This window comes from Magallana gigas, chromosome 5, assembly GCF_963853765.1.
Source record: "Magallana gigas chromosome 5, xbMagGiga1.1, whole genome shotgun sequence".
Classification (NCBI taxonomy): Eukaryota; Metazoa; Mollusca; class Bivalvia; order Ostreida; family Ostreidae; genus Magallana; species Magallana gigas.
This window is the reverse complement of record NC_088857.1, coordinates 49,120,204-49,147,017: the sequence shown is the minus strand read 5'-3', so window position 1 is coordinate 49,147,017 and position 26,814 is coordinate 49,120,204. Positions and strand designations below refer to the sequence as shown.

The following is a 26,814-nucleotide window of genomic DNA, read 5'->3' as shown; positions in this document are numbered from 1 at the left end:
AAAAACTGGTTGCATGGTTATGATGTCCATGAAGCTCTCTACCAAAATCGTGAAATCCTGGTTAAGGGGTTCTGGCTCTAGGGTGGGGCCAATATGGCTATATTGTAAAAATTATTAGATTATCAACCCCAGAATTGCCTGACGTCATATTACTTGTGCCACAGTTAAACTGTGACACAAGTAATGTGTAAACATGTTATTAATCTACACAATAGAATGAACTGTAATGTTTTTATAAAAGGCCACGCGCCAAAAAAGACAGGAATCTTAGAAAAAAATTCTTCTTCTCTACTCCCATATATATTTGTTAAAAACTAAATGCATGATTATGATGTCCATGAAGCCCTCTACCAAAATTTTGAAATTCATGACCCCTGTGTCAGGGGTTCAGGCTCTAGGGTGGGGCAAATATGGCCATATATTAAAAATGTATTAAATCTTAGAAAATCTTCTTCTCTACTCCCATATATATTTGTTAAAAACTTAATGCTCTATTATGATATCCATGAAGCCCTCAATCATTGTGAAATTCAAGGCCCCTAGGTCAAGATTTAAGGCTCTAGGGTGGGGCCAATATGGCCCTATAGTTAAATGTATTTAATTTTAGAAAGTCTTCTTCTCTACTCCCATTTATATTTGTTAAAAACTAAATGCATGATTATGATGTCCATGAGGCCTCAACCAAATTGTGAAATTCTTGACCCCTATGTCAGGGGTTCAGCTTCTAGGGTGTAGTCAATATGGACAAAGTTAAAATGTATTAAATCTTGGGAAATCTTTCCTCCTCCCATTCACATATTTTAAAAACTTAATGCATTATTATGATGTCCATGAAGCCCTCAACAATTATGAAATTCATGGCTCTCTCACCCCCGGGGCACCACAGGTGGGGCCAAATATGCAAACAAAAAGCCAAAGTTTCAAAAATGTTCTTCTCTACTCCCACACATGTGAGGAAAAAAAACTGGTTGCATGGTTATGGTGTCCATGAAGCCCTCTGCAAAAATTGTGAAATTTATGGCCCCTGGGTCAGGGGTTCTGACTCTAAGGTGGGGTCAATATGGTCATATAGTAAAAATTGAATCTTAGAAAATCTCCTTCTCTGCGTACTCCCATTTATATTTGTTAAAAACTAAATGCATTATTATGATGTCCATGACGTCCTCAACAAAAATTGTGAAATTCATGGCTCTCTCACCCCCCGGGGCACCAGAGGTGGGGCCAAATATGCAAAAAAGCTATATTTACAAAAATCTTCTTCTCTACCTCCACACATGTGGGGAAAAAACTGGTTGCATGGTTATGATGTCCATGAAGCCTCTACCAAAATTGTGAAATTCACGGCCCCTGGTTCAGGGGTTCTGGCACTGGGGTGGGGCCAGTATGGCCATATAGTAAAAATGTATTGAATCTTAGAAAAAAATGTTCTTCTCTAATCCCATATATATTTGTTAAAAACTAAACGAATCGTTATGATGTCCATGAAGCCCTGAACCAAAATTGTGAAATTCATGACCCCTGTGTCAGGGGTTCAGGCTCTGGGGTGGGGCCAATATGGCCATATAGTTAAAATGTATTAAATCTTAGAACATCTTCTGCTCTACTCCCATATATATTTGTTAAAAACTAAATACATGATTATGATGTCCATGAAGCCTTCAACCATAGATTATGATTTCCTAAGATATAATTATATGAACAAAAACATAAAATTCGCATTTAAGCAGACCTGTGGTTTTTACTCCAAAATTTAAATTATGATGGAAATTGGCAATGATTTGTTTGAAAATTGCTTGAATGGCCACATTTAGGTGTCGATATACAGTTAGTTGATAATCAAGACTTACACCCAGCTGATTAATATAGGGATATCCACTGTGTAATGTTTTCTAAAATTGATTTTTATACGCTAACATTTATATATGGATTAAAATTGGTGGTAGATACATGTACTTGACCATGTCAAATATAGTTCTTTCTTTATGTCTGTCAAGATTAGCTAAGAGCTTGAATATAAAAACAGTATTTCACCATTCTTTCAGAAAGACCTTGTTTTAATTTTAAATAGGTTATACATTAAAACTGTAGTAGATATAAATGACTGCTGTGCGGGTAAGCGATGTGGCCAAAGGCTTTTTTTCCCTTCTTTTTCGTTCCTGATTAGTTTTACCTTTATCTTGCTTTGATAAAATTCAAAACTTTAAATGAACTTAATTATCTTGGCATATTGTTATGCGAAGATCAGTTAATGAATGGCAATAAAAAATATTTGCATTAAAAAGAATGCACCAGAACATATACATCAAGTTTGATATGCTCCACTGATACCGTTAATACCAATACCTTAAATTAGATGTAAATAGGGGGTTTTTTTTCAATGCCAAAAAAGAGATAAATCATACGTAAAAGGAAAACAAACAATAATTGCCAGTTAAGAATGTGCAGCGATGCGGAGATGATAAACTTAGGTTCATTTATCTACATGTTTGTTTAAAAACCACCAGATGGATAATGAGAAAATCTATAAATCTGGATTTTTTTGTGTCCTTTTCTCCAAAAACTTCCTCCTCAGTGACAGAGAAGCCATGAACTAAAATTGATAGGCCACCTTGTTATCTCGAATAATTTCGAACGATTTTCAATCAATATTTCATATATCATATCTAAAACTTTGCATAATGTCATTAAAAAAAGGATGAAATAACGTAACCTTTCTGTAAAAAATTTGTTAAAATGTGCATCAGGAGAAAGAACAACCTATTATTTTCTTTCACTAAAAAGTTAAGTTTTTAGAAATGATCAAAATATGTATCAATATAAAAAAGGGCAACATATTTAAAATGTAATAAACCCGAGAACTATATTGCCTCCATTAGTATAAAAAAACCAGCAATTCATGTCACACAAAAAAATGTTGATAGTTTTGGATTGAACGCGGTGTCGGATAGTTCCAGTGCCAAGCACCCGCTTAAGATGCAGTTTCGTAAAAATCCATCTATACCAAATGACAGACCATTGATTAGAGAGTATACATCTACTTTTGTCTTTAGTACATGTATGTGTCACCGGACAGGTGATATATTAACATTTTAAAATTAGTAAATAGCCCGTAAGAAAATAATAATTTCATAGAAGAAATAATTTACCTTTAAGAAATATTAAAATCATATGGGTTATTAAGAAATCATATATGATTTATACATGTATTTCAAGAAGGGCAAAAGTATTTCCAGCAGGAATTTGATTCTTAAGGTTTTCTCTTAGATTTTAAAATTCTTTGGGGGTTTTGTTCACACCCGATTGGAAATTAAATTCCTCTAGGAAGTTATTTAATTTCGGTAGAAAACTTCAAATATCCTATAAGTAAACCTTTTTTCTATCGAAAAACTATTTTTAATTGGTAAATATCTCACTTGATAGGTGGGATACATTAAAAAAAATTCTTATGCAATGGTATATCATATGGCATATTTGATTTTTTATGCAGCTTAGACGGGTGAAAAATGCCACCTTGGCACTGGCATAATTATCCGGTACAGTGTTACTGCTTAAACTGATTTCCGAACGCGGCTATGTTAAGGCTGTCCGAAGCTAAATATATATCGAAAAATGATACTATTTTAATTATCGAAAAATACATTAACCGAGCAAGTTTCTTTAAACTTTTATTACATAAGTTAACAGTGGCATCCAACACTATATATTTGATGTATTTTTGTGACGTCATATATTTTTCTTAAGCACGTGACGGGTGTATTCTAACACGGTAAATAATCAATAAAAATCGCATCGGCACAAGTGAATAATGACATTAAATCAAAAATATTTTTATGAAAAATCCTTCGATAAGTAATGTATTTTGCAGTTCTTGCTGGGGGTTCATATAAATATTTCGTTTATTTGAAATATTGACAAAACATTTCGCACCGCCATCGAAATTAGGCACATTTTTACCTTTTAGGCTCGATTTACACAAAATCGGGCCAATCGGTAGGTTTCCCCCAGCAAGATTCACAGTGGTAAGTATTTTCTCTCCCGATTTCACGTAAAATATACTAAGATTGTTTTTATCTTTCACTTGTGCCCAGTCGTTTTTATAATGCACATACATATCACTATTCATTAGATTACACGTAGCAGGGGGAGTCTCAAAACCATTAGTTTATGAATAGTTATTGACCTATTACGAAGCTTTAAAACTGTTGATTTTTTTATACTCCATATCGGTGATATTGAATTTAGTATCACTAGTATTTACAACAGTGTCTATGTAAAGGAATGAAGCGGTTTTATTATGCACAATAAATATCACTTATTACGTTACGATACATTCCCCAAGAACGATCGAAAGGAATGCAGATCGTGACGTCAAAGTTAACTATGACGTCATATCTTATGAAGTACAGACAAGTGACTTTCTACATATCGCTGTGAAATTAATCGGGCAGCCTTAACATAGCCGCGAACACATTCTTTATAAATATTTGGAAAAAATTCCTTGGAAAATGTTTTCTATAGATATTATAACTTTACTTGTCTCTGATATTCTTTTAAATAACATCAATAGCCCCGTAACTTGAAGTGGTGCCGTTTGCTTACATGTTAAAATGGCGATTCTCGATCACGACGTGAATTTTACAAATTTCAATTTTCAAGGTCGGTAGCGTGTTTAAGAGAAATTTTTTGGCAAGTAAAGTACAAATATCAGTAGTAAATTGAATGAAGAATTTAATGGTAATAATTTTTTCCAGATAATGTGTTAGAAATAAGATTAATTAGTCCAAAGCTACCGCATTTATTAACTTGCAGTTTTTTGTACTTTGGAAGGCATTGTAGCCCCCAATTCGTGAATCCAAATTTTTTCAGACCTGCAGCTATGAGCCATGGCGTGTTTATATTCATTTGTCAAATTGATAGTTTTATTGGTTGTAGAATTAACGCTTTAAATAATAAGAACTGTTCTTGGATATCGTAAAGTGAAAACATTCTTTTCATAAGGTTTTATTCTTTAGTTCAAATACACATCTAGAGAAGTCATGTTGGGTGTTTTAAAAAAAAAACCCAATAAACCCACACTGCTTATTTATAATCATATGGATCGAATTTCCCATTCAATAAGACCTACTTTTATTCAGATAAGTAAATAAACGTTCATATTGAACCTGCATATTAAATGCGATATTCAAATAAGAGTACTATATATAAATGAGAGTGATAAATTTATAAAAAGACGATTTATCTTACCTCAAAAAATTCATTTGCATCTTGCTAAGGCGGAAACAATTGGAAGCCCTCATTGGTAAAGCTTGCGCAAGGATTGCATATATAAGGGGTGATAACTTTGATTTGGGTATCCGTGAAGATCAGAATCGAAATGAAGAACACTATTCTTGTACTGGTTCTTATTGTCTGTCTGGCGTCCTTTGCCTCGGGTGAGTCTTTGTAGATAAATTTTATCATTGAAAATATGAAACCATTAAATAGTTAATAGAAAATTAGAAATCAACTGGTAACTTATCTTTTTTAATCGTCTCTTAGATTTTAATTACAAGCCTAACATTCGCTGTAATGGATCACAATTAAAATTGTATATAGTTTTATATAGCGTCCATTAGATTGAATTCTTCATTGACTTTTTAGAAGAAAAAAAAAACATGGGTTAGGTCACATATATTATCGGGTCACTAAATTTTACTTCATTTCGTGGTTCTAATGTCACTTTCATATAGTTGGAATGGAATCTGCCGAACAATCATAATGTCGGTTTATGTTTCGCAAATTAATGATGTCTAGAAATAACTGCTGTTAGTTGATTTCAATTTGTACGCATTTTTGTACATGTGCTTTTTTGAAATTTAGTAATATATTTAACGTCTAATTTTGTAAAAATGTAGAAAAAATAAACCACATATTTTTTTACGTTAAAAAATTGTTGATGATACAATACTGTGGTTTCATCAATATTCGTTGAATACAAATTTTCGTGGATTCCGTTGTTAAGTTGATCTACGAAATTAAATGTTCATTGAAGTTCAATTTCAACTAACATTTTGTATTGATGGAATCATTGGCCACGAAATTACGTATCCTTAAAACTGTGGTTTTCCGAAAATCCACGAAAATTGATACCCACGAAAATTAATGAAACCACAGTACTAAAAAAGGGATATTTTCATTTAATGAAAACCATATGTGATTGATAGGAACTGTTTGTGCATCAGATTCATTAATATAGGTCTATGTTCGATCGGTGTAATATAAGTTAAATACAACTTTGAATTTCTATAATGTATTTAAACTGCATTTAGATTGCTTTTCAATGCACGTTGAATGTGTATTTTACATTGACACATGGATTGATATCTGACATATATCTGATGTAGCTTCTTACCCTTCAACTGGAAGATGCTATTGGTGGAAAAGATGTTCGAAATATAGACGCTGCGGAAGGGGAAAATATTGTGACTACAGATACGGCAGGACTGGTCTCTGCTGCAGCAGATGTACGTATTTACTCAATACCCATTACTCTTGAAGTCAGTTTTTGTAACAAAAGTTACTTTTAAATGAATATATTGAATCAGATTGACTCTTGAAAAGATTTATCTTATAATATAGCATAAAAATGAACGTTTACTTGGTAAATAATGCATTGATGAATCTTAAATTGGCAAAAGGATATAGCAGAAAACAGGGTACTCAAAAAAGATACAGATACCTGTCACAACATGTACTTATCAAATAATGGTGTTTAAAACCACTTATTTATCAAAAATTCATAAACTGCATCGAAAACTAATAAAGAACTTTTTGTATAAAGTCAGTTGATAATATGGACTGTGATACTTTCCAGCAGAATATAATAAATATACGTGTAAATAGAGCCTTAAGCTCACACTCAGAAATAACGAGGAGAATTTGAAAAAAAAATTCAGCAGATTAGGTGCATTTCATTTCAATCTCCATTTTATTCTTAATCAAGGAAAAAGAGAAAAACATATTTACTTCTTGTAGGAATGGACCAAGTCACCGACAATAAAAAGGACATATGCAAAACCACCATTCCATGCATAAACCCCCTTCATATGAATTCTTTTGAATACATTTGGCTATTTACACGATTGTATCGAAAGTCACTAATCGAAATAAAGCTATATGACTCATTTTCATTTGAAATATAAAATTATTCAATGTAAACGTATACTACAACATCTTTAAAACATAAGTTTCAATCGAATTTTTTTTTTTAGTTTAAAGTGGTTCAAATAGTCAAATATCAAAATTTGTATTGCATACTGATTATATTCCTATGTATCCCTAACAAAATGGTTTTTTGTAAAAACAACTAAGACCCGTTTAACATGATTTTTGTTTAATGTGCGTTTTTTCGAATATATTGTAATTAAAATATGGAAAAGGTCTGCATAACTGCAAAAACGCTATGTTGTAGGCAAAATCGTATATCAAGTGCACTATTTATTTATTTTTTTAATAAACTAAAATTGAAAGATGAATATAAGTCAATCGTTAATACCTTTAGACTTAAGATTGTTTAAGTAAAAATTCATTGATATTTTGTTTTAGACGGACATCATGGCGGTTATGGAGGAGATTATGGATATAAAAGAGGAGGTTATCATTGAGGGGAATACATACTTTGTTATTGTGGCGGATAAGACGAGCACTTAACAAATGAGCACGATCATCAATTGTGAAAAAAAAACTTTATAAACATCAACAAAGAATATTCCAAACAAGTTTTATGAAATAGATTTATCTTCAATTAAACTTACAGCAAAACAAAACTGTGGCTCTTTTTTGTTTGTTTTGTATCCTTTTCTTTGTTAACATGCACAGAATTCAACATATTGTACATTATTTCGTTTAAACAACTATTCAATTATCTCATAATATTTCTTAACTACAAATATAGAAATCTGAATGGTCGGTTGAAAGTCTTTTAGCTCACCTGAGCTGAAAGCTCATGTGAGCTATTCTGATCACATTTTGTCCTTCGTCCGTCCGTCCGTCTGTCTGTCCGTCTGTAAACTTTTTACATTTTGAACTTCTTCTCTAAAACCGCTTATCCAATTTCAACCAAATTTGGCACAAAGCATCCTTATGGGAGGGCGAATATAAATTGCAGAAATAAAAGTCCGATCTGTATTCCAAGCGGAGAAAACCTTGAAACTGTAGAAAAAAGGGGGGGGGTGCATTTTTAAAAATCTTCTTCTCAAGAACTACTGATTCCAATTCAACGTAGTTTAGCATAAATCATCCTTATGGGAATGAAAATATAAATTGCAAAAATTAAGGGGTAATTATGTTTCAAATCTGAGTTATTACGAAAATAATAATAAAGGAAAGACGTGTTTCAATCAGTTTAATAGCTTGGGTTCGGCATCCGGTAAAATGGGTAAGCAAGACTTGGCCTACGCAAAACAAAAGATTCGCAGTTATTAATCTGCCAATCTCATTAAAATTTCAGGATATTTGATGGACCAGTATATTTGTATTCGCTGTAAATATTGCTGCAAAATAATGCATATTTGGAATTGACGATTGCCGATCTGCCCCGGTTTTTATTTTGCCACGGCCCGGGTTTGCATACCCATTTTACCAAGACTCGTATTCCATACTTCTAAAACGAGGTTCTTTGTTTAAAGCAGCAATGACATTATACGAATCAAAGTACTGAAAGTACTTTTAGACGGTGGCGTCGTTTGAAAGTAGCATATTACATGTATGATAATTATTGTTGTCGAAAACCGCGGCCAGTATCACTAATACTTAACGCTTACTCGCACAACTGGTCGTGAGTTTCCTACATGGATAATTCTGTGGAAATCGTAGCTGTGATCTCAATCCACACTTTACAAATCTGTGTCTCTTGGCCGTCATCTTTTAGAGGAAACCCATATATTTATCACAGTAGCCTTTGTAGTATAGAAGTTTGTATGTATATTTTGTATCTATGTTTGTATCTATATCAGTTGACATTAAAAACCCGTTTTCGGTAATAATACGTATTTTGATTACCCCAGAAAGACTCATTAAATATGTGGATTGCCACCACATATTGAATGAATTCATCAAATCCAAAGCAATTTCATCGGAGTGCGCCCAAATATTTGATTGTGGGAATTTTGGTTTTTTCCCTTTTGAATTTTGGGTTAACCCCGCAAATGGGAACAACTTTTGAAAAGTGTGGATTGGACTATTGTGCTTAAATATATTGTAGATTTTTCAAAGTAACGAGAACAAATAAAGCTTTGGTATGATAAAATACTTATCAGGTTTTTACTAACTATTTGGGCATACATGTAGTATGTTTATTGTCCCTCTCGACAGCATTTTCCTTAATTTCTTCACGGGGAAAAAGTTGCAGTCTTGTGGAACATCACACTTGCTTTTGTCCTCATAGTCAGTTAATACATTTAGGTGTAAAGAAAACGGAATTGGTTTACAAGAAGCTGTTTGATAAAACTGGTATTCTTTTTGGAATGCACGTCATCATGAAACAGAAGAGTCGATCAATATTTTATCTTCGACTTTAGTGGATTATTTCCATTTGCTCACAATGAAAGTGAATAATAATTTGAAAAAGAAATATTATACAATATTCAGTCGCGGCAGTTTCATTAATCAACGTTTTAAAGTACATTTGTTTTATTGTATTTAGCTATAGATTTATTCAAATCATTTGAATGAATTTGGGAAAGTCACATGTATATTTTATCGCTTCTCAGTACACTTTAACACGCATAAATTACTTGCTACATAAAACTTTTCTAGTAAACTTACAACAGATATTGATTGATTATTTAAAATAAGTTTTTAAAAACATCAAACAAACAAAATCCAAGTTGAACGCACGTTTTTCTGACCGTACAGCTGTGTATATAAATTTGATATTATTCTTTGCATGTACTAGACAATAGATCTAGGGTTTGCAAATCCCGGCAATATTTCCGGAATTCTGTAGCTCAACAGAATACTACAGCCATCTATGAAGCACATTTTTTTGCCTTCATGTTTCATTATTTATCGCAAATATAGCATGGATGTATACGCTACGGCCGATGTATAGCATTGCGTTGGTTGACACTTTCTAACCGGTGTTTAATTCAATTGCGAGTCGCAACAAACTGGCACAATTATCTAGGCCCGCCTATTTGTAAAAATGATGCTAACACTTAATAGAGTGGTACTCGTGAGTTAAAAAAATTTTGACAACAAACAGGGCGATGTTTACGTACATATGTAAATGATGTTATCTTTTAGTGAAAAAATTCCCCCAAAACTAAAGAAAAGATTCTCTAATACATTTAGCAGGGACGGGAGCATATGGATTAAAGTCACTATTTGTACTTCGCTAATCGAATTGCGTTATTCAGTTCATTGTGAAAAAAATCGACAGAAACTGTTTAGTTAACAAAATGATTATATCTTACATAACTGTTCACAATGTACCATAAATGCATATGGAATATCGCATGAGTTGAACCTATTCTTTTTTCTCACAAAAAAGCTAGTGTTTGCTGCAAATTAGAGATACACGAGCTGACACGCCGTGAAATCCATAAGACGTTTTACAGCATGTCTTTAATCCCTTATTTGCTTACAAAAAATGTGAACTGAAAATCTTTGAAACATCGTAAAATGTGGTTTCTTTATATACATGTAAAATTGTGAAATGGTGACTCAATTTAATTGCACGTGAATTCAAGTTACAATCCGACGTCGATTAGCGTGTTTGAGAGAAAGTCAGCAGCAAGTAAAGCGTCAACATCAGTAGTAAATATTGTCTGATGAATATTGAGGTGCCTGTAATAAAATTAATGTTTCTACAGACTGAGTGAGTTACAAATAAGGTACATTGTAAATCACAGGTCAGTCCAAAATTAAACACATTTGTATCATAAATTTAAAGTTTTTTGTATGTTTGAAAACACATGCACACTTGTAGAAGAAAGTGTGCCATTGATCGGTTGAAGTTCAATAAAATGTAATTTATGTAATATTCATTGTCAGTATCTGTTGTGAATTCTTTTGAATAAGCTACAACAAAATATACTGCCTAAACTAAAACTAATGCGTTGAAAAAGAGTGAATTTATCGATGAAGCATAATTGCTGAAATATGAAATGGCGAACCAGTTTAAATAGTGTGTTTCTGACATTTGTTTACATCATAAAAAAAACAAGAAGCGGTTATTGTGAGATCTTTTGGCCAATTATCGCAGTGATAGAGTTTATGTAGACCTGATACAGAGTTAAACGTCACAACTGGCAGTTGGTGCATAAATTATCAATACCGCGTAAGCAGACAAGGTAACGGATCATTTAAAATAAAGCACAATTTCATACATTATTTAAATGTATGTACAAAATAATTAGCAGCTATAATGCTTAAAATATCTGATAAGATTAAAATTAGTTCTCATACTGAAATTGACACATAGATAAAACATTGCCTGTAGGTATCACACAGGTAATCGACCAATGAAAATGAACTCAATTGTAGTTCCTTACATTTATAAGGAATATTTTTTTCTTTTGCCCGCATTTTGCATTTTCCCATATTCGATTTTAATAAAATTGATATCTATGATTAGGAAAATTTCTGTACTTTGTAAATTTGATTTTACTTTTAATGGGAACTATTTCTTAAAGGGCATATAGGCCGACTTCCTGGGGTGCGTGCAGTCTGTTTACAATCAGCTTGAAAACACGTGGTTTTGGGGGTAGGCATGTTCGCAGCTAGAAAACTTGAGAAAATCCCGTATCGCATGCCCATTTTTTGATGTTAGATAATGAGTAAGGTATCATAGAACACTGCTATGTATTTTTTTTTCTCGCGAGAAAAATATTTCGATTTTTTACGATTTTTTTTCTTACAAAGAATTATATAGCGAAAACAATTACCGGTGTGATACCTGTAACACTGCATAACTAACAGAGTTATCGTTCCTTATCCGCTAGGGTCCCCGTGAGAAATACTCTTCCGGTCAGGACCGTAGCAATAGACCGTGGCCACCGTCTAAAAAGGGTCGATCTGACTATGATGAATTTGCTTGTTGTGCTACAGTTCGCGTATGAACGGAAATTTTTGAAGCATGCAAAATATATTGGTGCCGATTTTGTGAAGTAAATTGAGGCTAAATATTTCAATGCGTTGACAGTTTTCACACATGACGTTGGTGTTAGCTTGTTCTGATTTTCGTTTCGTTTTCATTATGCTTTGTAACCTGGGAACTATTGACTGTATTTCGTGATTTTTACGTATCAAATCAAACAGAGACTTCCGTAAATCAAACAGTTAACTGTTTACCTGCCCAAATTAAGCAAAATCTGATGTATCAAAAAAGTACTGAAATACAATTCATTCTATCGGCAATTCGGCATTATCTTTTGCGTAATGGTAGATTAATGCAATAGGTTTTGTTGAGATGCTTGGCATTTTCTCGAGTTTATTCAGTTTGAATAGAGTTTGATATCGCTGACGGAAATATGTAGGTATATACATGTATATATATGATTCATTTCGAAAAAATAAATTGTGTTCTTTATTTGTTAAAGTGCATGTTTCTTGTGTTTAATTGTTTACAATTTCTATTAACTAACCATATTTGAGTGTTAAGCTTCGAATTATAAGCAAGATACAGAGATTCGCTCACAATTCTATGTTTGTACACAGATCTTAAAACTAAAGATTAAAAAAGTAAAAAATTTGTCAATATTTATTAATAAATTTTCAAAGTCTGTTCTTCCAGAAACCAACTTTAACAACTTATTGTATTGTAAACTTAACCTTTTTTCGTCAATATTACTCCTACTGTACATGTGATCCTTGACTGTGTTTGTGTACATTTGTATAAACTGATTTTGAACCTCAAATACCAGTGAACTGGTCTTGAGTGAATAAAAGAATTGAAAATCTTAGGCCATTCTTTTTTTCCATTTTAAATGCTGAATAGGAAATACCAAGTTAAAAATCTTAAGCTGAATGTAATAAACTCATGTGAACAAAATATGACTGAAACCTAGGCAAACTGTGAGCTCTGTATATTGCTTATAATTCTACGATTTACGCTGAAATTTTGGTTGAACATTAGAAATTCTATATGAATTAGAGTATGTTACATGTAAATACTTGTACAAAATAAAAGAATGATATTCTGTATATACCTACTCTCTGGGCCCCCTCTTTATACAATAAATAATGTGAAATCTACATTAATTTTGATAGTTTTTCAGACACGAGTAAATAAAAACGACATCTTTAAAACAGTTTCCATAGTTCTGACACATTTCTGCTGCGGGGATAAAGTAATTATCGCTATTCCTAAGAAAATATCACAGCGGAAAATTATCCTGGTTTGTACGCGAGGTAAATTACAGTCATTTAATTATAATGGAGAAGACAAATTAAATTTTTGTATGTTTTTAATTTGAGGAATTGAGCACATTGAGGTACAATTTTCTTCTTCACATCTATGCATGTAGGATTTCTTAAATAAAAAACAATAACTATTATATTTTTTTCAATTACAATAACTAGTAAGTAGTTGATGAAAATGTACCTATATGCTCTCATATATTTTGATCGCTTTACAAAGTGGGGGGGGGGGGGGGGCAGAATGAATATATAGGGAATTGGAAGTTAACAACTTAACAGTGTACCCCTACCAAATGTTTAGTTTTATATCTTGCGTAGGATTTTCTTATTCTGGTAAAAATTAGTATTTCATGAAGGTACAATGTCAAAGATTACGTGTATGCAAAAATAAGTGTAAAATTCGAATACTTTACAATATTTATTTTTTGTTATTCTACCGAGAGACCATATGGCACAATATCTTTTGAACGCCCATTGTTGCTCAGGTGTTCGATGTGGCCCCATGGGCCTCTTGTTTATGATTAATGAAAGCTTATAGAGACTCGTTATTTTTTGTCGCTAAAAAACCACACCACTAAGTTTAATGACATCACAGATATCAATAAGAATTACCAGCAGTTAAATGTTTTATGATATACTTGTATAGGATTCCATTCGATGATATGCTTATTTTATTTATAAAGAATTGTTCAAAAGTTTGTTCTGAAATTCAAAACACATTCGGTGTTTATTTCTCTTTTTCTTCTAAATCGTAAAATAGATTTATACATGGTGATTTGAAAATGAATAAAAGAGTTATGAATAGTCAGCATGCATTTGCAATAGCCTAGAGTGACTAATAATGACTTATAGCATTGGATATTTCGACCTCTAGCCGTCAATTGCCCTCGGTCAATGTTTTTTTTAAATCTAATTTCAGTATTTTTTTATTTGGATTATTTGGATCAAAAATGAATCTTAAACTACACAAAGTCTCATTAACGATTAATTTAATTATTACTGGCATATAAGATAAAAATAAAACCGGTAACAACAAACTGCTCGATAAAACAAGGTAAATTTTTCGATATAACGAGAAAGGAACAGTTTTTACAAATAAAACATTGTTTATTTGTTTTAAGTAGACTCAGTGTCCAAGTAGCGTAGTGGACAATGCACTCGCTTTTCACCGCTGAGACCCGAGCTCGATCCCCGTGATGGACAGTGGTTGTATGTGATAGGGTATAGCGGTCGCCCGCTTGGACACGTGGGTTCTCTCCATATACTCCGGGTTCTTCCCACACCAATGACCCCCACGCGCTAACATCCGTACCAACGAGAGATATTAATATAAGTTGTAGAACTTGCTTATCAAAATGTTGCTAATCAAAATGCTTGTAAAATAAATAAATAAAGTTCAGTTTTTAAGTAGACTCAAACCAAATAAAAGTGGTTTGAAATCTTTTTTCAACGAAATATTTTTACTTCGTTTAATCGACATTTTTATTTTATTTTATTTTTTACTCAAAAGTACTGCAAAATGTAAAATAAAATGAGTTCTTAGCTATTCCATTAAATTGGACTTATTACCATGAATCATCTTTTGTGTTTCTCGCCCCTGTTCTTTTTAGTCCCTGTAAATGTTTTACTAATTGACTTTTTCCAAATAGAATTATATATTGTTGCATTTATTGATAGAAAATTGATATTCCCTAGCATTATATGTCCTAATGCCTTAATATTACAATGATGACTTAACATAATGGTTTGAGCAATTCTTTCTAATAACTAAGATGTTTCCTAGAAACTTCATTTGATATGTACTTGTTTTATCGCATTGATTAAAGCGCAAGAATAAAATATATCAGGTTATAAGAAATAGAAACTAAATGTCGAGAAGAAATGCGGAAATAAGGGCAGCTGTGACATGGCGGAGGGCCAATATCATAAGGAGCAATCGAGTGGATATGTGCTCCCATCAACCACTTTATACTAAGAAATAATCCCTCCAAATGTTAAAAATTTGTCTACGTCTCTCTATGCTGCATAATTGATTATGAATAAAAATTGATAAAAAGTAAATATTCTACATAAAATACCAATCATAAAAAGGTACCTTCTTCCTTATTTAAGAAATAGGATATAAATATGATTATGATAGATTAAAACCACAAAATGCAGATTGAGAAAATGATTGACATTATAAAAAAATTTGAAGTAAGGAAAACCACAATTTGATAGTTGATTGATAATGAATCTTAAAATCGTACATTTATTATCAACCTGAAAAAATATAGAAACCAGATCAAATAAGAATGTTACGATTTTTTTGTATTTCACGGAGATCTTTAATATAAACTAATTGTTTATTTATAATTTACTGTTAATTTACGTAAAAAAACACCTTTTTTTAAATGAAAGGACAAGAATAATATTTCAAATTTGTCAAAAGTGCATCTATCAAATTGATTGTAAAAACAAAAATACAAAGACTATACACAGACCTCCATTATTTTAAAAATATATAAAAGATATATCATATCAGGTAGGTGACGTGGATATAATATACCATATTTGCATTCAGTGTATATTTTCCCCTAATGTTTGCATTGGGAATCTGCGACGTTCAATTTCTCTTAAATACACTTAGCCAATTTATGCACAATTGGCACAAATACTAACGTTTTGAGTATATTAGTTTTTGTAAGATTAGATAAAACGCACGGTATTTTATTTATCTGCACCGCTTGGTGTGTTAAAGGATCGAAGCATTCAATGCTAAAATATAAACAACCTCTGAGAATTTAAGACATACAAATATATTTGTGGTCGTGACGTTTGTAACTTAAAGCTGCTTGGTCCGATTTTATATAAAATTTTATGCACGCTTTTAAACGATGGGTATGCTAAGTATATGTATAATAATAGACATTGCAGTAGTTTTCCCAGTCAATTATGCCAAATTTCAATGAAGAAAAATACGTACAAAATTTGCTAACAAAACAAACGACATAAAAGGGTACCGCGTTATTTCGCCTCATGTTAAATTTCACCCCTGACGACGAGACGGGTATGGTTGTATTACGACTTTGTCATCGCTTTAAATAAAGGTCGAAATGATCAGACAAATTACAAATAAACATGCGTACGTTTTGTTCGCTAATATTTCTGAAGTTTGCTTTCTTTACAATCGATGCATAGTATGCGTGTTGAATGATCCCAATCATTCGGGGGATGAAACCAAACGGTTTCTTTTTCTAAACATTCCCGTGATGCATTTTGGTTTGTTTTTTCGTTTGCCCAACAAGAAATTATTTTTATTGACTTTGAATATTTCTAACTTTGAAAGGAGACTGATTCTCCTGGTGTAAATAGGAGAAAGTCCATAACTTTCTAAGATAAATGGTTTGTATGGAAAAAATTGTGATACTGTAATAACAAATAAATCGGACCAAGCAGCTTAATTTGATAAAACAAAGTATAAAAATGTATGAAATTTAAAGAATGCTACTGTATGCAATATTCTTGCATATCTTAAATCAAAGTTGCTAGATCAGAAGTATCTGGTTAACTCGCCCTACACTTTCTGCATGACGTTTATTAGTCAAACTGCGATCTTAGGTGTCCCGTTCTAAAAGGTTCTTTCCTTTAGTTTTTCATCAAAACTAAAATTGCATAAAATTGTTCCATTTTATTTCTTAACTTTTTTGTTAGCCTTTTTTTTTTACTGAAATATGCATGCTCGACATCATGGTAGGGCATTCTGGGAATACTGTTCTACAGTTTATATGAATTTCGCTTAATAATCTACATATGATCTGAAGTTTTTTGGCATTGTATAAATGCCCCAAAAAAACTGTAGCGTAGGGTTTATAATGCAAAGTTATTTTTAAAATTATATAAACAGTTAGTTTAACTTACATGTAACTACCTTCATAAACAATTCGGATATGTTTTCTGAGCTTGAGAGGATAAGATCGCTACAAAACAGTACCAACAATCTACTGATCTTGAAAACTCTCACATCAAAATTGCAACTACAATCAATGAAATATTACCAAAGCACAGTTTATGAGCTACGCCATCGCCGATGCGAAGCCCACTTTACACAATTCTATAAAAATAGACTCCAACCCTACTCCAACATTCCTGAGCACGACTGCGTCTTCCTTTTAATTATGAATCGATTCAAAAAATTAAACCAATGTTTTAGAAATCTTCTTCTGTGTTTAATGATGGCTAGAGCTCTGGCTCACCAATGAGAAGCATATATCTGTCCGCGATGCATGATGAACTCGTCCTGCACTTTAAGCAATGGGTCATTAGTAAACCTGCGTTCTTGGTTACCACGTTCGGGAAAATCCTTTATCCCATTCTCTCACCAAAGGTCGTGCATTGCAAACGTTTTATACATCAAAACTAAAATCGCACATTCAAGAAACGAATTGCCTTATTTTTATTATTTAACGTTTGTCTAATCTTAACTTCTTTGTGTACTCTAAGTAAGTTCCTAGAAAATATATTTACTCTTTAGGTATTTTATTGCAAGCATTTATTTTGATACAAACTCGCACTAACGTGGTTCTGTCAGAGCGTGTCCACCAGCTTACTTTCATTTTTGCTATTTCGGGATGGGCTATCGAAAATGAATGTAGGTTTTTAATTAATTTCACAATAATTACTTATCAAGTAAAGTTCAATCATAGCTAAATGTGTAAGCAGTTACTCTGATTAAGGCATTTTGTAGTTTATAGGCTAATTGTCTTATAAGTAGATCTTAAATAATTAATTCAAAAGGGGTGCATTCTATAAATAAAGAAAATTATCAAACAGCGCAAAACATCTAGAAAATCCAACCCGTTCTTATTTTTAACGCAGCAAGATTTCTTATTGAATAATTTTATACAGTTATTAATTTGAGACAAAAACGTATAGGTAACACGGGATGGTTGTCTGAGTTTTAGAAAATAGAAACCTTTCGTACAAGTAACTTTCTGAAAAAAGAAATTTTTGAAAAACTGATCTATGAGGTATGCTCAAATTAAGGAAATGATTTGCACTTTGCTGACACTGGCACTGGAAAAACCTTACAAGTCTAGTAAATTAAAGTATATGCTACGCACAATTGCTAAATGATCAGGAATAATCCAATAAAAAATCAAGTAAGGAGAAACCAAAATTTGATAGATGATGTAGAATAAATCTTCATAAACGTCTAATCCTTGTCATCCTGAAAAAAAGTAGGAATTAGATTAAATTCGTTCAGAAAAGGTAATTATTTTGATATCACTTAATATATACCAATATATAATATATACCAAACGATTTTCAAAGATAATTATTAAAGGGGCATGGTCACGATTTTGGTCAAATTTTGTTTTGTTTTGTTTTTTTTTTGCTTTTATTATTTACAATGCTTTAGGAATGTATTTCTAATGATCAAATGAAATTTGGGTGCCAGTCGATGAGTTTTAAGCAAGATACAGGGCTCACAATTCTTCGTCATGTAAATAAGGCTCGTGCTCTGTTTTTGTTTACATAGGTTCAATATGCCAGTAAAAAATCTTTCTCAAGCTGATTTGTCTATCTTCTTATTCATTTTAAGCATAAATAAACAATTCCTAACGATTAACACATTTATTTGAGGTCTAAAACTGGAATTTCACTTCAACATTCAAAATGTAAACAAACGCTTTGTTTACATAGCGAAGAATTGTAAGCTCTGTAACTCGCTTATAACTCAACAAATGGCACTCAAATTTGAGTTGCCTATTAAAAATGCCTCACTGAAGCATTGTTAAACATTAAAATCGAAAAAAAAAATTTGACCAAAATCGTGACCATGCCCCTTTATAGATAAAAAAGTAAAACAAAATGAAATTATAACAATTCACTATCTATTATTTGAACTAAATATTCAGTGTTTCATTGAAAAGCAAACTTGAATGTCTGAAAAAATGAAGTATTAGTTTTTCAAGGGCATGAGAACTCTTGAATTTTGTTTTACTATAATTTTTTTTTGTTATTGTTTTAAAATTTGAATTCACATCTTGTTTGTAAAATGGCAAGCTACAAAAGACCATATAATTTTGACTTGAGATACTCATACATGCATTAAAATCCATTTTTTAAAAGATTTGTTGTATATATATCATTTCAGGTAACGTGTAAATAATAACCAATATAAACAACCTTAAAAAAAATAAGTTGATGAAGACATATCTGCACTTGTGAATTGTGTAACCTAGTTTGGTTTGATAAAAAACAAAACATTTACATCAATCAAATGTGACCTCTATTTCTTACGAAAATCATTGATAATTCATTGCTCTGCAGAGAAACTGACAAAATTAAAATCTACACGCCCAGTTTATCGATTGGTTGAAACCTTCATCGGCCCAAAATAATTCATGGACTGCACGAACTAATCATTATGATGTCAGACTTAAATTCTTAACAAGTGACAATTTGGCCGTTTGTTTATCCACATACTGATTTACATTAAGAATAATTTAGTTAATATTTCTTACTTTTTACGATCAATTTATTCAATTGCTAAAAGAAAGATGTGAATATAAACAATAAAATGATTTCTTTTATGATTCATACGGGTAATGAAGGTACCAATCATTGCAGAAAAAATACATAACCCGCTTTGTATTTTGCTGCAATGTCGCCAACTTCATACTATTAAACTATGATAATTCCAATATGATACTTCAATTTGAATGATCCTCGAGATCGTGTTTGTCCTTGAACAGACACCTGTTCCACATTTAAAGACCAGAACTATCTCCTCCTATACATAGGGGGTAGCCTGTTTCCCTGTACATAATAGACAAAAGACAACTTCAAGTTGAAATACAATTTGAACTATTTTTATAATAAAACATTCAAAATAAAACTACACAATGAAATATAATATAATGAATAATTAAATGACAATAAATAATAATTTGAGCCCCCTGAATCACTTATGTTAAATTTTGGAGAAGTGCACAGTCATGTGTCTTATTGTGATCTACCTGTACAAAAAGAGGAAGCAAAAGAAAGCTTTAAGTTGACAAGTGGAGAACTGTTTTCCCCGCACCTCCTTCTGATACGCACGGACAAATTTCCGACTCTTTCAAGTACAATGTAAACATGCTCAAGTCAATACACATGATCTGACACACCGTGGTCATTTCTGTCGTGGTGTCGCTATAGACCCATCACAGGACTCAATTACACATTTTTCTTTGAATGTAGAAAATTAAACGCTATATGTATAGCGAAGGTACTTAACCAACTACTGTAGAATCTCCGTTATGATAATATCCCGCGTGAAAGAAAGCATTTAATTGTTTAAGTATCAATAGTTGAACAGAAATTTTGATTACAACGAGTTGGTGAATAACAAAACAAGGCAGGGTTCTGAATTCTGTATTGTATGCTTATGAATTAATACAAGGAGGATGCATTTATAATATAAAATGTTACCATAAAACGCAATCAATACATTTGGAATATCTAACCCGGACTTATGTTTAAACCGGCAACATTTCTAAATTTATAATTTAGTTCGTTGATTTAAAAAAAGAAAAAAAACATCTGACAGACAACACAGAATGGCTTTCTGAGATTTAAAAAAAAAAACATTCATGATATATTCGGTACGTTCACGCATGCCTCTTGATATGCACCAACAATTTAGTTTATTTCCATTTGATTTATCAGCAGTACGGATTTTTCATATTTAGATTTTTTGGAAAAAGAATTTTTCTAAAACGAAATAATCTATGATGTAAGCCCAAATGAATGAAATGATTTGCACTTTGCTGACACTGGTACTGGAAAAACCTTGTACTTTTAATTTATTGTGTATATAAGTATATTCTACGAACAATTTTTAATTTATCAGGAATAATCAGAATCAAAATGAAAACCACCATTATTGCTCTGGTCTTAATTGTTTGTTTGGCATCTTGTGTAACAGGTAAGTCTGACGTTGTTCAGTAAAATATTCTAAATGATGATAAAAAATACTCAATGGCATAGATACAAAAGCTGGCAAGACGGAGTCAGTAAAATATTCTAAATGATGATAAAAAATGCTCAATGGCATAGATACAAAAGCTGGCAAGACGGAGTCAGTAAAATATTCTAAATGATGATAAAAAATGCTCAATGGCATAGATACAAAAGCTGGCAAGACGGAGTCAGTAAAATATTCTAAATGATGATAAAAAATGCTCAATGGCATAGATACAAAAGCTGGCAAGACGGAGTCAGTAAAATATTCTAAATGATGATAAAAAATGCTCAATGGCATAGATACAAAAGCTGGCAAGACGGAGTCAGTAAAATATTCTAAATGATGATAAAAAATGCTCAATGGCATAGATACAAAAGCTGGCAAGACGGAGTCAGTAAAATATTTTAAATGATGATAAAAAATGCTCAATGGCATAGATACAAAAGCTGGCAAGACGGAGTCAGTAAAATAGTGTAAATGATGATAAAAAATGCTCAATGGCATAGATACAAAAGCTGGCAAGACGGAGTCAGTAAAGTATTCTAAATAATGATAAAAAATACTCAATGGCATAGATACAAAAGCTGGCAAGACGGAGTCAGTAAAATATTCTAAATAATGATAAAAAATGCTCAATGGCATAGATACAAAAGCTGGCAAGACGGAGTCAGTAAAATATTCTAAATAATGATAAAAAATGCTCAATGGCATAGATACAAAAGCTGGCAAGACGGAGTTACTTTAACAAATTCAATTTGAAGAAAGACAATCCTATCTGAAATATTAAAAGAGAAATATCATTTTGCATGCGAAATTCACACAGTATTACAATTTTTTATTTTTTTTTTATTCTCGTACTTTAGAGCTCTTTTATGGTGATGTAATTTGATTGAATTAATGGAAAAATTGCTTTAATTTATATAATGTAGGAATGTAAGTTTTAATCCTGGTTCTTTTTCAGATCTTAATTCAAATGTAATGGTACCTGACCTGTTATTATTATATCATATAATATCAAACCACATCACATAATAGCACATTATTGTTAACAGCACAGGGTACTACACATACAAAGGACGGTGCTTCTACCGGAGAAGGCGAAAGTCCTGCTGACCATGTGGATTTAGAAAATGTCGATCCTACAAATATTCCCGACATTCCAGGCAAAAAGTAAACAGAATCCTCCCCGTTTACTGTGATAAACCAAATGATATTTTTGTGTCCTATCATAAATTATCATATTCAAGTAAAAAAATATCACATTAATAAATCATTCAATTATATGACGTGTTTTGTATTTTTTTAGAAATAGTTTAAAAAATGATTGCTTTGTATTGTGATTTGAATGTAAATTAATTTCATATACAATATATAGAGTATACGACACTGTTTTTAATGTCACAGGAAAACAAAACGATGTCACAATATTTTATGCAAGATAACATGCAAGATAAATATGCCCGTATAAAGCGTATCTATACTTTAAAATTACGACATTTTGCAAATAAACTACAAAATGCATGCACCAGAGTAACCGCTTACACCTGTGGTATTTCAACACGTGTGAGATGATGTACGTAAGCTAAAATTGAATTTTATCTGAAAAGAGATTTTTGTGAAATTGATTAAAAACCTACTTTCATTTCGATAAACAGGCCCGAAATAGCAAAAATGAGAGTAAGGTGGTGGACACGTTTTGGCGGATCCAAATCATCAGAAGTTTGCATCAAAATATATATATACTTGCAATGAAATGATATTGAATGATTATGTAAAGAACGAATATATTTATTGGTAACTTATTAAGAGTACACAACGACGTTAAGATTTGACAAATAAACAGGGAACTTATGATAGTTGTCTTACTAAAATATAAAAAGTACAAAGTTTAACTACGCACCTATTTTAGAAATTTGGCCCTCAAAACCGGCATTGCATCCAATTGGGCAGGTCCCGTAACAAATCGTGTTGATTAATCAACTTGCTCTTTTAAATCTGTTGAAAGATTCTTTATTCGATTTTTCATACATTAGATGCTGCATCGCATAGAAAGAATTATACATTAGTGGCCAGCACAAAGAAGCTACTTGAGTCAGAAAGAGCTGGGCGAGGGCAGAGATGCAAAGATTTGTTACCGTTCAAAGAGATGCACATGTTTTTCCTTTTACTGAAGTTGTCTATGCCAATTTTGAATAAATTTAACACAACCTTTCACTACGTGCTACGATTATTTCTTTCATTCCAACCCCTTTTTGATAATGTACTAATACAAATCATATCATGTTTTCAAACAAGTGCATCCATGAACTCTCAACTCCATACGCAGATGAAGAGAATGCTGCGAAGGCTGCTTGGGAAATTTGACCAGGTGAAGGCAATCACCGACACAGGAGAAGACATCACTCATGCACCTTTTCAGGATGCAAAGATGCAAAATTCCAACTAGACAATGAGTTGATTGCCGTGGGACTTGAGACAAGGTACATCTCAAAACATAATTATAAAGATGAGATGGAACCTACAATTATAGAAAAGTTCTATCGGTTTAAGTTTTACTAGTCACTCTACAGCTTAAACATTTTAATCTAAATACACAGCATGATATTTATATGCAGTGTACATTTCACCATAAGTTTGCATTGGAAATCTGCGCCGTTCAATTTTCTATGAATACACTTAACGCGCGGTATTCAATTTGTCTGCACCGCTTGGTGTGTCATAGGAACGACGACATTTATAAATAAGCATTCAATGCTTAATTAAATATCTTTACTATTTTTCTTCATTAGATATGTACGGTTATTCTATAAGGCAGTGGTCAAGAAAATGATGACGTTTCCATTTAAAGACACCACTGTTTCTGAACCCTGACATGAGAGGAGCAGCATGCACAGAGGATGGTACATTACATAAAATCTTCTTGTAATTCAAACAATTTTATTTATTGCTGCTTGTTATTTATTTTGAATTGTTATTAAATTTACGCAGGGAAAACTTTCAAAAAGTCCTTGTTTATTGACAAGTAATGAATTTTGCAGGTATTGATTTTCATCAATTGGAACCCCCCCTTTTCAAAATTGCTGGATCCGCCTCTGGTAGTGGACTTGACCAAGATGTTTTTTGGTATAATCCATGAAGCAACGTGCAGTAATATTAATAATAGTCGTGAGTGGTCATATGACCTGTAATGACCTGCTAGTGTTCTTTGCATGTGATACTCTATAGCTACACGGTACATCAACCCGAGTTTTACCTTAGAGCTATATATTTACATCTATATTTATATCTACAGAGTATGACTCCTTCTATTTCTTACGGAAACTTATAGTTGATAAATAGCTCAACAGAAACAGTCAGACTGAAATCTACACGCGCCGTTTATCGATAATCACTGACGGCAAGAAATAATCATGATAATGTAAGACTCAAATTCCCGTAGGTGACGATTTGGGTAAAATATGAACTCAGCTATGTTAAGGAAGGTCTAAGAATTCTACCACGTGTGATTTAGAAAAATTTGCATAAGCCCCGCCCCTTATTCATGAGATTTTACGAGATATGGGTATTTCGGTAATTAACAAACATCTACCAAAATGAATATGATTAATTATTGGGTTTGAATGGTTCAAGAAAGGTGTACTGAAATAAAATCATAAACTATTCTTTATATCTCGCGAAATCATGAAATTCCTAAGTCGTCTGATGACGTGTCGAGGCTGACTACGTCACATCGGCGCTTGCAGCTGTGATCAGAATAAACATGTGGACTTCAGTGATATATCTCGGAATTTAACTCGTTTACAACCAGCGTGGACAGAAATCGGCATAGTATTCAACTGAATAAGGTAGGAATTATCTGTACCTCCCCTAGATGTTGTTTTATATTATTTAATATTGTTGGATGGAACGGAAACGAAGTGAAATTCCTCGGCTGCGATTTTGTTTACTTGTTTACATTTGTTTTTCATGTAATATTGTGTTCAAACATCAGTTTGGTGACTCAGTCAGGCAAAGTAATTGTTCTGCGTTTCGCTAGTTTTGATCATAGAGAGCGTTGCGGCTCATTGTAGCTTTTTACTGGTCTCATATCGCGATAATATTAGATCGCATTTCCTCCATGTTCAAAGTACACATTAAAAAGGCCATGGCCAAACACTGTATGTGCTAGCACTACAAAGATTACTGTGGGGATCTGGAATGATTATAGACAAGATTGTAATGTTGTTTAAGTAAATCGAAATGTGTTATTTTATTCAGCCTTCTTTTATGAAGATCTAATTAATTTTATTTAAGACAAAATTAAAGTGTTCAAACTGAATTTCCGCACATTTTAAAAAATGAACATTTGATTATGCCTGTTGTAATATCACTGAAATTGAAACCGCCATTAATATGCCCAATAATAGAGTAATGTTTCATTTTCATGTTATCTTTAACACAATAGCTTGCTAATTATGACACATTATTCATTTTCAGGGTTACTTAGGCAGTAGACGGTCCACTGAAAACACTTCTTGGGATGTTGATAAAAAGTAGGTACTACAAATGTATATAAATATTTCTTTTACTCACTAACTTCAACTTCATGCATAGTTGGTTGTTCATATTGATAATCATACTAATGTAACCTATTATAATAATTTGCATTGATATCTATTGAAATGAAATTTGAAATTGATATATATTCATCATTTCAGGTATTGGTTTTCTTATCAACTGGACTACCTCCAAATATCAAAAAGACAGAAGAGAAGAACATGTAGTGTGCAAGAAGAATTGTCAATTTCCATAAATTACACATTATGACTGAAAAATACTAAAAATCAGAAAACACTAGTCTTGTTGAACAGTTTGTCACAGAAAAGCAATCTCTATAGTATTTGTAAAGTTGATTATCAAAATAAATTCTTGATAATATTGATATATTGTTTCTTCTTGCTTTCTTTAATTAGTACTAAAATATCAATTATGATTACAAGTAATTAAAAGAATTTATTCACAAGCATAGTACTTAACATAAATTTTTATGAAACATAAATGTGTAAATTACAAACTCAACACTTACACCCCCCCCCCCCCCCAAATAAAGGCAACTGATGAAATTATTTTTTTCCAATTTCAACAATTTTATAATGATGATTGGTGTGAACAGAAACAACATTTTAACATTATTTTAGTGAAATTCACAGCGTTAAATTATTTTAAGAATGAAAATTAAAATCATGATCTTAGTCAGTGTTGCGTTTGAATTTCACGCAAATGACGCTGAAAGTGAAGTGGGTCAGATAAACATAACAACTGTTTCTTACGTCTGTATCTCACTTGTAGCTTGACTTTAACATTCAATATTTTGGTCAATTATTTAAAATGCACCAGTAAAGCATTTTATACATAAAAAATAAAATAAAAATAAAATTTTT

At 32.1% G+C, this 26,814-nt stretch overlaps 3 long non-coding RNA genes across 4 annotated transcripts; all 3 read left to right on the top strand.

The window, feature by feature from the left end:
* Positions 1–5,292: 5,292 nt before the first annotated feature.
* On the top strand, positions 5,293–7,805 carry LOC136275506 (uncharacterized). The gene is made up of 3 exons (XR_010714091.1): positions 5,293–5,432; positions 6,384–6,503; positions 7,585–7,805. It is a non-coding gene; the product is annotated as an uncharacterized lncRNA (long non-coding RNA).
* A 10,767-nt stretch (positions 7,806–18,572) lies between these two features.
* Positions 18,573–22,612, top strand: LOC117686890 (uncharacterized). The gene is made up of 3 exons (XR_004599969.2): positions 18,573–18,651; positions 21,281–21,355; positions 22,447–22,612. It is a non-coding gene; the product is annotated as an uncharacterized lncRNA (long non-coding RNA).
* Positions 22,613–24,853: 2,241 nt separating this feature from the next.
* Positions 24,854–26,315, top strand: LOC117686884 (uncharacterized). Of its 2 annotated transcripts, XR_010714389.1 has the most exons (3): positions 24,854–25,239; positions 25,871–25,926; positions 26,092–26,315. It is a non-coding gene; the product is annotated as an uncharacterized lncRNA (long non-coding RNA). The 2 variants fall into 2 exon arrangements; XR_004599957.2 differs by lacking the exon at positions 24,854–25,239 and having other exon boundaries at positions 25,312–25,926.
* The last annotated feature ends 499 nt before the right edge of the window (positions 26,316–26,814 follow it).